General features: G+C 31.8%; 1 protein-coding gene across 2 annotated transcripts in view; it reads right to left on the bottom strand.

Annotated features, from left to right (window-relative positions):
- The window catches only part of LOC124499231 (teneurin-m-like), a 31,430-nt gene extending 24,361 nt beyond the window's left edge, over positions 1 to 7,069 (bottom strand). For both annotated transcript variants that reach the window (XM_075736109.1, XM_075736107.1), the window contains exon 1: positions 6,549 to 7,069. The gene's annotated coding sequence lies outside the window, so the exon portion shown is untranslated. The remainder of the gene's footprint in view (positions 1 to 6,548) is intronic.
- Positions 7,070 to 13,398: the final 6,329 nt, after the last annotated feature.

The raw sequence follows: 13,398 nt of genomic DNA on the forward strand, positions 1-13,398 counted from the left end.
AATCTCTCTATTTCTATCTCATGGATAATTCCGAATTGAGCAGTCGAGAAAACTTGTGTGTGCGACAAATATATTCTTTCAAATAGTCAACTATACTCTACATTGCATTACAATTGTTTATATAATCCATATTAATTTAGGCATCGTTAGGTAGTAATAGCAAGCGGTAAAACATGAAAAATTCCAAATGTTAAATGTGAAAGAAACAAACAAACAAACAAAATGGAAGAAATGAAAAAAAGAGTCTTTCTGAATTTATTCGCTATCTGGCAGAATGTCATTAAAAGTTGAATGAAACAAAAAAACGAGGAAAAACGAAACAAATAAATGAACAACAGTAGTGCAAAAAAATCTCTCAATAATAATGCTTCTTCAAATTCAAATTCTACTCTATTACGTACAATCCTGCTAAATCATATCTTACCGTCAATTTTTTTTTTGTTTTTGCAATCATCAAATTGTCCTCGACATCTTCGATATTCAAAAGTATAAAGCATAAAGCGATAGAATAAAATTTCTTAAAACAAATCACAAATAGTCATAAATTCAAATTGATGAATGTTGTAGGAACAAAATGAACAAACAAAACACAAAAAGTGAAAACAAACGAACGAAAAAAATGTAAAATAAATATAAATGGCTGGCGGAAATCTATGAGCAATGGATAGATGTGAAAACGAAAAAAACGTTGAAATGAATGAATGATGCCGATGGATATGGTGTGAACGATAAATGTTGAAATGCTCACGGGAATGATAACCCGAATCAAAACAAAAACCATTTGCTCATCTCTTCCCTTTTTATGAAAAAATTCATTGGATTTTTTCTCATATGTCACCTGTGTGTGCGTTTGTTGTCAATCAGATAAACAAACAAACAAACAAATGAAAATGATCTAAATGATCCAAATGATCATGATGTTTTTTTCAGATGGAAAAATCGTTTCTGTTTTTTTTGATTCAAAGTAAAGAATATGGCTCCAAGCATTTTTTTCGGATTTGATTTTTTCAAAGCAGTATTGAAAATTCATTTGATAATTGAGCTATGAATCAACGAAAGGAGCATCATTACCATGTCAGGAATCCGGGTAATTTTTTTCTTGCCCTTTTTTACCATCACAGGTCACGTTAGAGCAAAATACGAAACAAACAGAACAACAACAATCATAAATTCAGTATATTATTATTCGAAATTGAATTTTAAAATTTAAATTTCTCCATCTTTCTCGTTTTGCATCTCATCTAATGAAATATTTCTCTAGTTCTGCAATTGTATCGTCGAACATTTTTTTTTCATTGCTCAATGTATTCTATCAAGTCCGTATGACGATGATCATCATCATCGTCGTCATCATTTGCATTTGGGCGGAAATTGATCCCATGAGTGAACTTTTTTTTATTATTTGCTGTTGTTGTGTTGTCGAAACGTTTCTTTTTTCAAGTATCACACACACACACACACACACATGTTAATTTACATAAGTTACTAATTTACAAACGACGACATTCTATGGCCTTGTAAGTTTCAGTTCTGGTGTATGCATCTAGACATTTTTTTATGAGAAAAAATAATGCATATCTGAAGTAGAGCAAATTTCATTTGTTATCGAAATTTTTTCTGTTCATTCTTTACATCTAGTTTCGACAACAACATCAACAACAACGAAAAAAACATGTTTATGCAAATCAAAACACTTGATTCCTGTTATTGTGAAAAAATATCTTCACGTTGTTCACGTCGCTGGTCGGAACATTTCAATACGAACAAGGAATTTGTTTTGAAATTCTGTACAAGTTCGCCTTTTTTACAGTAGCCAGAAACAATTCAGGAAATCGAAAAAAATTTCAAGAAAAATGTAAAATTTGATTCGAATTCGAATCAAATGAATTTTTATTTTTATTATCCTCATCATTTGGAATCCTTGATACTGGATAGAGGATGCAAAAATCAATTTCAAATTTGTTTCCGAAAACAATATGCGATTTGTGTGCGAGAGAAAGCTTCCTGTATTGGCGAAATACCTACGACGCTGCTCCAACCAAAAAATGATGAAATCGGCCATGTTTGTACCCACTGCTTTATTTTCAATTTTTTCACTATTAAAAAAAACTTGACTAAAACTCTTGGGCTCAGTCATTTTATTTCTCCATTAAATTTTTCATTTTATCGAACAAATGTGGAAACAAGAAGAAAAACCTATTTTACTTGGAGACAAATTTTGTACAATTTCCTTTCGTCATTTTTTCCGAGAAAAAAATACAGCAACAAAACGATGAAGAAAGAAGAAGAAAATTTTGACAAATGTGATGAACAACCAAAAAGAGAGAATCGAATAATGATTATGATGATGATGGAATTTATATGTTTTCTGTGTGTGTTTCTACTCATGAAATGACGAATACAAAACACACAAATGACAACGAGCTGGGGAAGAAATGAAAAAAAAAATTCAACAAAAAAGGGAAGAATAAAGATGTAGAAACCAAAAAAAAAACAAAAATGATAAATAATGAACATGAGAAAAATATTCTGGGAAACAAACAAAAACAACCATAAACCATGAATATTCGTGCCAAACCAAACCAACCAGAAAAAGGCCACCAAAAAAACAACAACAAAAAAAATTTCCCGTAAACATTAGAGAGATTAACGTCATCATTTTAATCACAAGTAAATAAACTTTTTTTGTTTTGTTTTGTTTTGTTTCCAAAAACAATAATAATGATCACATCACCATCATCAGATGATTTGACAACTTTTACCAATGTTTGTTTGGTTGGAGCATTATTATCCACCACCACCACCACCACCAACATGGCCATTATTTTCCAAGCTCATAATGAGAATTATTTTTTTTCTTTTTAAATTTTTTTTTCAACAGAATGGCAACAATGCAATTCGAGACTTATGGTTATGGTAGTGAAACAAAACGAAACTTTTTTTCAAATACACAAACAACAACGATAAAACAACAAAAAACGAATATGAAAAACTAGTGTGGAAAATTCTTTTTTTTTCGTTTCCAAAAATGAGCATCATCATCATTATGGAGAAGGGAGACAAAGGTTCTAAAAACACACACAAGTGCAAAGCGGTCCCGCTTTAATTACTACATTGAGTTTGTTGATTGATGCCATCATCATCATCAAATGGAACCACATACGGTGGTGGTGTAGCGAGAAAACGAAAAATTTGAAATTTTTTCATTCTTTGCTTTGCTTTGAATAATGAGCATCATCATCATCATAAGAATATGAAATCACATTAGTGATGTATGTACGTGTGCGTATGATGACACAGACAGTAATCAGAGTGGTTAACTACTTTGTCTGTATCTATGTAAAAAGAAAATATTAACCTCAGATCATTATTTGTCATCATATCATGAATAACCTAAAAAATGCAGAAAACACAAAAGCGAAAAAATCTTCAAAATGACAAACAAGTCAAAACAGAAATGATCAACAAACAATGAAAAATGTCACAGACATCCATTAACACCAAGCAAACAAACAAACAAATAATGGAAACCTTTTTCCTCACAATGAAAATCTATGTTTTGTTTTCTTTTATTATTTCGATAATTCAATCATCATGAATTGAAGTGAAGAGAATAAAAAGCAAGTAGCAGCAGCAACCTTCGTTGAGATGGAGAACAAAAATTTGAAAAAATGAAAAAAATCCAAGCCATTGAAGCGAACAGGAAAAAAATTCATTCACCATTTCAAACACTTGGAAAAGTTATGAAAACAACGAAAGAAAGGAATCAGGGAATAAAAGAATCAAGAATCAATCCTTTTTTCTCTTCTTCTAAAATGCGATGATGATAAGATTTCATTGTCTATTTTCTCACAGTGTGTGCGTTGTTTTTGCTGTTGATTTTAATTGAACTTTTTTTTCCTACATTTTTTCTCATTGTTATTGTTTCACATTTATTCTGATTGAATGGCAAACAGGAATTTAGCAGAAAGAACGACTTCCCTCCATCCCATCCTTAGATAAAAAAAACAATCAGTTATCATAATGATCAATAAATGTGTTTGATGATCACACACACACACACAGAAGAATGAAAAATCGATATATTCATTATAATCTAAGATTACGCGCCAGAATCGTCTCTCTCCTTCATATCATCATCACCATCATAATCATCGATAAGTTTGTGGCATGTCAATTCTCTCCATACAAATCTATTATCTATCAAATAAAGAATTCAAGACAGAATCAAACAACACACACACACACACTCAAATAGTGATGGTGAATTTGTGTTCAGTTTAGCGAGAGAAAAATGAAGGAAAAACATTAATGCATGTAAATGCATGGTAGTAGCATCACCATCTGTAGCAGTAGTAGCAAATTTTATTCATTCATTCCTGATGCACGAATCATAATCATAAAAATAATAATAATTCCCATTCGACCGGAATCAAGCAACAAACAAAAACAAGAATTTTCATCCTCACCATTGTCGTCGAAAACAAAAAACGATTAAATGTTTGTTTCTTCTGTTTCAATTCAAATTCAAAATGGTAACAAAATAAACAACGAATGTAACGAAACAAGAGAGAAATTGGTAAATTATTCTCAAGAAATATTGTAAAAAACAAAAAAGACGACAATAAAATTCGCTTCGAGAATCACAGAGCAAGCGAATCGCATTCATTATACAATGGACCAACACGAAATGACAATGATGACTGAAAAAATGAGCAAATAAAACTAATTAATAATAAATAATCATCACAATAAAATGCAGCAGACAAACAAACAGATTCAGATTCGCACGGATGGACGACAACAAGAAAAGAAAATAAACGAAACGAAACAGAAATGTTCCTTTTCTTTCGTTTCGTTTTCGTTATTATAAATGCCCAAATATATTTTATATGAAGAAATCGAGAGAAAAACCAAACGAAAAGAAATAATTGTCAAATACAGCCAACAACAGAGAACAGAATAACTGCTCTGTCTGTTTTGGTTTTTTTTTTCTTTACGAATGTTTATTTGTTATCGCATCGAAACAGAAAAATGTTTTCTTCCATTTGCGAAACAAAAAAACAACAGTAGCAACAACTTTATTGATGACGGTCAATTCAAACACGAACCATGATAATGATGATGATTTGCAATTGGATTTATGAAACGGAAAAAATTATTACCTAGTTTTAAATATGAGTAAAATTTCGACATGGAATATATACACACAAAACATATGAAATGTAATAATAAATTAGCAGCATAAATCAATCAAATGTTTCTATATATTATCATTATTTGATGATTGACTGACTATCATCATTGATTGATTCTATTATGGACTAACCGAAAAATGAATTGAGTGATTGAATGAATGAATGAATGAATATTGAGTATAACGAAATGCACCCAACACCACATATATAACGAAACAATGCCTGAAGGTCTGAAATATTTTTATAACAATAATCGTAATTGTAATACCATAGTGAATAGTAGATGAAAATTCAATCCAAATTCAATATTCGATTAGAGATTGAGCAAATATTAAAAATAGACAACACCATGCAATCGCGCAAACACACACACACAGACACAATATTTTTTTATTCAATTATTCTATGGCTAAATTTCACGTGAACATCATCATATACAAAAATGATGATGATGTTGTGGATAAATCTGCAATAACGAAGAAAAAAATTCTAGAAAGCTTTTTGGCCTGATAATAAAGAAAAGTTTACATTATTACATCCGCAAAATTAAAATTCTTTCTCTCAGTTGCTCGAATGGATTTTTTTTTTTTTTTTTTTGATAAACGAGAAATAGAAGCCAAAAGCCAAGAAAGAAAAACGGATAATAAAACAGAGTGCCAATGAACTTATGGAAATTGGGCAAATTCTTCCGAATGGAAAAAACCTTGTACCTGAATGTGTGTGTATCAGATCGCATCATCAAAAAAAAAAAAATTCATTGGATCTTTAAACCAGAGAGAAAGAAACAATTTCAACATTACTTCTGAATAAAAAGACGGATTTCATTTCTGTGTTTCTGGAAAGCAATTTTTCGTTTCTTTGTCCAACCAAAGAGTGTATTCTTGGAATTAATTTTTTTCTGTTTAACCATTCACTTGGTGTGTTACATAAACCATTTAACAGCCAAGTGTTAAACACACACATATTGGAACATGGTAAAAAAATTGTCGCCGTCATCATCATCAACACCGATTTGTATAATAGAATCTAACATTTTACAAACAACATACGGGAATAGAGCCAAAAAGAATGAGAGAGAGTGAGTGAGCGAAAAAAAACGATAACAACCCGATGGCGACTTTAATGGTGTTTTAATGACCCGAACAAACCGACCGAAGAATGTGTGTGGAAAAAAAGTGTGTTCAAGAGAGAGAGAATTTCTTTTTTATTAGAGAAAACGGCAAAATTTCAAAAGTAAAAAAATTTAATTTCCTTCAACCGATAAACGACTTTATCATGTGACAATGTTTGTGTGTGCGTGTGCGGAGATTATCAGAGAGAAAAATGGAAACTTTTTGTTCGAATACTTACCAAAACAAATGTAGGTAGGTAGAATAAGATTATCGACAATCAACACATGAAACACACTTGAATGACACACACACTGAAAGAAGAATAAAAATCAGAAAAATTTATTCGTCGTCGTCATCAAATTTGAACAAATTTGAAATGTGAATAAAAGTCATTGTCATCTGAAAATCTGAAACAATCGGATCAACAATTCAAACTGCAAGGCTGCAAACTGTTGTCATCATGTGTTCTGTATCGATGGATCGTGAGTTTGTGTGTCTGCTGCTCACAATGAACCATCAAGTGTAAATAATTCGATGAATCGATGGATGGATGATAATGAAATGGGATGAAATCATCAACACACACTGGATGAAAAGATAACAGTAAAATTTCAAAATAAAAAATTCTCATAGCAAAGACACACAATTGAAACCAAAAACAAAATCTGATTCTGATGCCGATGATCGACGTACGAATCGGTCGAATGAATGAACATTACTGACAATGGCAAATTTTTGATAGAACAAAAATCTGCACACACAAATGCTATGGCACCAAACGCACAGACACATTTGCTGGATCCTGGATCCTCTTGTTCATCCAATCATCAAAATAGCAAGAGAATTACTGCAACGTTTGTAGTGGCAAATAATTGGTATAGAGTGCTAGCAGTGGTGGTAGCAGATTGTTCCGAAATAGAAATAGAAAAAATTATTTTTGGAACACTACTGTATCCATCGAACCATGTGCACATCGTTTTTTTCACTTCTTGTTGAGATTAAAACACCCGTAGAAAAAACAGAAGAAAAATTGTTGAAGTATTCGTGCGCGTGCTTAAATTTGAATCTCGAGAAGCAAACTTGTATTTAACTGCTGAAGATAATGATGATGAACAGATGGAAGAACGCCTGGATAAACATCATCATTGTCATTGATTTTAATCCAGCCAGATAAAACAAGAATCTTAGTTATCCCTCGTTTTCTTTCATTTCCAATCATCGTTTCAAGATTCAATCTAAAAATTAATCAAATTTAACGATTTTAACATTTGACATTTGACACCGGAAACTGGTAAGCATATATGCAAAAAAAAGTCTAAATGAAAATTTACATCTGGAATATATCATCATCATCATCATCTATGTCAAATGGGCAAAAAAGGATGACCAACCAAATGTAATTCAATGTTCGTTTGTAAATGAGTCATGGTCACGTTATCCGATAAAGTCAAAGTTCAACCAGCACCAGTACCACCACCACCACAACCATCATTAGCAACATTTAACCTCAATCAAACTTTGACTCATCACCATCAGCATCCGTAATGATCAGGCTGGCGGTTTTTCTTCTTTTCTTTCCTGGCCATATTGAACAAATGAACAAACAAACAGACGAGAAACAAAAAATCTGAAAAGTGAAAAAAACCGGAAAAATATACAGCAATGTAGTGAAAATGCAATTAGGAACGATGGCGACTTATTTACTAGCACTAATATGGCTATGAATGATGCACAACAACAAAACACAAGCGATCATCAGAGGGGCCTGATCATTTCATGATTTCACTTTCAATGTTGGTGGGTGGATGAATGAATGAATAAACGAATGGATGGATGCTTGGATGAATTGAATTGAATTGAAGCAAAGAAAAAGAAATTTTCAGTCAACATTTACAGTGTGTGTTTGTTCGATAAGGGTGGCATAGACAAGGGTTGATTTTTTCGAGAAATAAAGGAATGAATTGAATCTCACCCAAGCTATTCATCCGACGATGATGATGATGATGGCTTTTGCTTGGATGAATAGAGAAATAGCCGTGTTTCATTCGAAACAATATGGTTCACATACTGCAGTATTATTGTCGTCGTTTATTATGACGTGTTTTTTACATTCACTTGTGTGCCCCTCCGCATTTAGTTTGTTTGGTCGATTGATTGGTTGGTATACCCAAGAACGGAAACGTGTCGGGTATATTCGACTGAGCGACCAAAACAAATAGCCATGAATGCTTCAATGTGACATGTGTGCGTGTGTCGGGGTGCGGGTGACGAATTTCAACAACAACAAAAAAAGAAAAGAAAAAATGAGAAATTCAAAGATCCCTTAGAAATGAACAAACAAACAAACAAATTGAACTCAAATTCCACATGAAGATTGTTTCTGGAACGAAAAATTTTTTTCATCTACATATCCATTTGGTATTATGATGCTGATGATGATGATGATGATGATGGTCATTCAAATTGGTTGAATGGGTAGTACTTTAAGTGTGACAACAACAAATGCATTACATATTACATGCAAAAATGACTAAATAAATGGAAATGGATGGAATAACAACAAAATACGAAATACGAAAAACAATTCGTGTATCACCATTTCGACACAGAAAAAATGGAAATTGTCAGTTAATCCATCACAAACAACAACAAATGATGATCGACAAAAGGAAAAGGAAGGCTAAACAAAACAAACAAAACTTGAATCGAGGAACAATTTCACTATTTTTTGGATTGGTCCATGGTTTTACTTTCATTTTATTCGTTCGAGAAAATAATAGCGCGGATCTGTCATGTTCGATGAACCATGTAGGAGAATGGAAAAAAAATGAACAATACACAGACAGACTACAAACACATATATCACCTGTGTATGTAGTTGACCATATAGTAATCATCGATTGGCACGTAAACAAACATCAGCATCATCATCGTTGTTGTTGTTGTTCCGGTGTTGAATTTTATCGGGAGAAAAGAATGTAGACACACATACACTTATCTGACGTTGACCCGAACTTGAAAGAGAGAATCAAACCGAAACTCATGAACATACAGAATTTTTGTGCACGCCATATTGAAAAATAACGAAAGAATTCATCTGACCGCCATCGGCATTGAAAAAATGAAAAAAAATTTTTCTCGATTAAAAATAATAAACATACAGTATTCGAATCGGGAATCTACACAAACGGAAAACGAAAAACATTGCATTCTATTTCTCCAAAGATAAATGGACAATCATCATCTCACGGCCAAAGAAAAAAAAAGTCAAACTGCACCATACTACTACCAAGCAACAACCATCGATGAATAGAATTTAATCGGAAAAAACGAACGATCAAGCTATAATACGGAGATGACGAAAAAAATTCTCAATTCAACTTATTTCAACTAAATTGAAATTAGTTATTCTTGTCGCGTTTTATCGACGCCCGCCATCATCATCATCATCATCATCGCTATCGCCATCGACACCGTGATCCAAACAATTCATAATAGTGTCTTCTTCACACACAAAAAAGTAGCTGACTGACTGACTTGATCTTTTTTCTCTTTGGGTTACACACTCGATGATCGAGATCATGATGATGATGATGATGATGATGATGAGCAATTCAGCTTTGCTTTTTTTCCACTCTCTAATTCTAGTAATTTTCTTTTGCGTTTATTATGATTATCATTCGAATTGTTGTTGTTGTTCGAACCATCAAGACACCCACCCACCCCCATGAACACACTTCGCTAATTAATTATGAAAGAATGAAATAAACATGCAGAAAATTGTGTACACGAAACAAAACAAAACAAAAAAAGAAAGAAAAGGCAAATCAACCAAACTAAACTAATCATCATCATTATAGAAAACATATTTTTTATTCGTTAACTAATTATTCAATCGCAGGCGGCGGGTGGTGGTAGATCAATCGATCGGTGGGCAAAAGGAAAAAATTACGAAAAAGTCGATCATTATGATAATGATAATGATGTTCATGGGATGCTATATCGGTGATTGTAAGATAATCGTTAGTCAATTAATGCAATTTGTATAAAATATTTTTCTATTTCTAATTTTTTTCCATTTCCACATTCACATTACCATGAATGTCTACATAGAAATGGAAAAATTATCATTCTTTTAATAAAAAAAACTCTCATGGACAATCAAAGTCATTGAATAAAATTATCGTTGTCGAATGTACATGAAAAAATTCAGAGATTAAGGCACGACTGTAATATGTTAGGCGATTGCAGTGCAAAATCAGCATACATCATCATAATCATCTCTTTTACATTCACAGAGATGATCAGACCAGAATCTCAAAAGCCCACAATCATCATCAATGCTTCACATCAATCGTTATTATCATTATTGATGTTGCCATTGGTTTTTTGGTTTCTTTTTACTTCATAATCAGAATTCTTTCTCTTTCTCTCTGCACACTAGTCTAAACACATAGTATTTCTGATATGAAATATATACTTTTGACTTTATCAAACGAAAAAAATCGATTGATTCAATTGATGATGATGATGATGAAACAACAACAAATAAACAAGCTAGAAAAGTGGAAATTTGCCATACACAGATCATTGAATCGTTCGTTTGGACGGATGGATAGATTCCAAAAAAACGATGTGAAAATCGATTAATCGTAACTAAAAAGAAAAATGATGATGAGAGTGTCGAGTGATAAGTATGAGCTGAAAAAAACTCAAACTCAAGCCGATACAAACATGGGATGAAATAATGGAGTCGTCGATTGTCGTAATATTATGAAAGAAAGAATAAATCAATCGATCTCTGAAGAATCAATAAAAACAATCGAAAAAAATTGCTGGTTTACAAACAAACAGAAAAAACATGGGATGGTCAATCATCAGTGAATGATGACAAACGACAAATATTTATTTTCTTCAATTTTTCTCTCTCTCTCTCTCTAGAAATATTCATCAATATACCGACAAAATTAGCTTGAGTTCAATTTCAGTGATTGCCCAAGTATCATGAATCTGTGTCTCTGTGTGTGTGTGTCTTCGGGCGTTTGAAATCCAAAGTTAACCCAAGGAAAAAACGACCATCATCATTCATTCATTCATGGATGATTTTTGAATGAAAAAAAATTAAAGTTGAAGCTTCTTCTTCATCATTGTTATATAATAAAAATGATCAAGCAAAAAAGAGAGAAATTGTTTTCGGGATAACAATTTGCTTAAGTAAAAAGTTTCAACATTTTTTCTCGCTGATACTCGATCCTAAATTGAGAACACACACACACACAACAATAACGTAAACTAAATTTGAATCAGCTATAAGAAGATTAACATTCTGGGCAAACGTTTTTCTGTGTTTGTGTTGTGTTGGTGTGCATTTTTAATGATTAGATGATCAACCGCCTGACAACATGAACAACGGCAACGACGAAATTCAAAAAAAAAAAAAAAAAAAAAAAAAAAAAATTTCGCCGACAGAATTCAAGAAAATGAAAAAAAAAATTCTTTACAAGAATTATGATTATAATAATAAGCTTCGAAAAAAATGAATAGAGCGAAAAAACAATTTTCTGAAAAAGGGAATATCAAAATCATTTTCTTCTAACAAGAAAAAATAAATCAGAATAAAGCAGAAGAAAGATGAATAATAAAGAATGATAGAGTGAAGACAAGAAACAATTACAATGGAGCAAAAAAGTCTCAAATCTTCTTGACAGCCAGAAAAACAACGGGTTTATCATTTTCCTACATACAGAGTTCATTCAATTTGAATTTGGCAAATTCTGGTGATGATCTGTGACCCTATTCAATTTCTTTTCGTCATCATTGATTAGATTAGACATTTCTTCTTCTTCTTCTTTTTCATTCCACTTGAACTTTGAAATATTTGATCGATTCATGATAGAAGAATATTCTGCGCTGTTATTGTTATTGTTATCAAATCAAATGAAACAATGGTGGTGAAATCAGAATTCAGAATGAATTTATTATTTTTCTAAAAAAATCCTTTTATTCATCACCTGTCAAAAATATCATTTGCCATGGTGATGATCCACTAGCTTGATGCTATGACAAGATGACATTTGTGACAGTTTTAATTCAAGTGATTTTTTTTTACTGATCATATGATGCTAGAATGAATCAATGATTGGTTGATGTGTGTAAAGCAGAAATATCAAATTGAATTTGATACTCATAATGAATCGAATTGAATGAATTGGTCAATATATCTCATAAATCATCATTATCAAATAATAGATGCGAAAATTGAAACGAATCGATTGATTCCAAAACATGAATGAATCCAATAGAAAATGTGAATAAACAGAAAATGAAAAGAATTGGTCATTTGCCCTTCTCTGCTCAATTCTATCCAGTCTCACTCAACAACAATGACTGGACAATGGTCATCTCTCATGTCTATAGAGAAAAAACTGGTGATCAATGAAATGATGATGAAGAATGAAAGAAAAAAAAATTTTTCTATTACAAATATTACTGCCAAAGTAAAGCAAACACTCAAATATCTTCGATTTTATTTTTTTCGTTGTTTGTTCTCGAGACGATTCGCGAAACGATTTTCGAAACAATAATAAATCAATTGACAAATGAGTGTGTGTGTGTGCGTGTTTGGTATCTATATTTATTTATTATCATTTTTCTCGGGATATAGAGCTAGAGATAGTGAGGGAAAATAAATGTAAGAATGTTGAATCGAAAAACAAAAACGAAAAAATATCATCCATATCTAAGCAAGTGTTGTTGTCTAGTTTTTTCAAAGCAACCGATTCAACAAAAAAAAAGAAAAAAAAAAAACACCATAATCATCGATGGTCAACAAACGCAAAAAATGGAAAGAAATGAAAGATGAAAATGGATCGCGAATACAAAAATAAATGATGTCATCATCATTATTGCTACAAACAATCAAATGGAAATGAAAAATGATTGAAAGTGAATATATGAAAAATAAGAAAATAACGTTGAAGAATTCAATGGTTGTTGTTGGTCAATTCCGATCAATAATAAGAGAGGCCCTTCACATGTAAAATATCGATGATGAAAAAATCCAATAAAAATGAAAAGAATTTGAATAT

Source organism: Dermatophagoides farinae, chromosome 2 (genome assembly GCF_024713945.1).
Source record: "Dermatophagoides farinae isolate YC_2012a chromosome 2, ASM2471394v1, whole genome shotgun sequence".
In the NCBI taxonomy this organism is placed as follows: Eukaryota; Metazoa; Arthropoda; class Arachnida; order Sarcoptiformes; family Pyroglyphidae; genus Dermatophagoides; species Dermatophagoides farinae.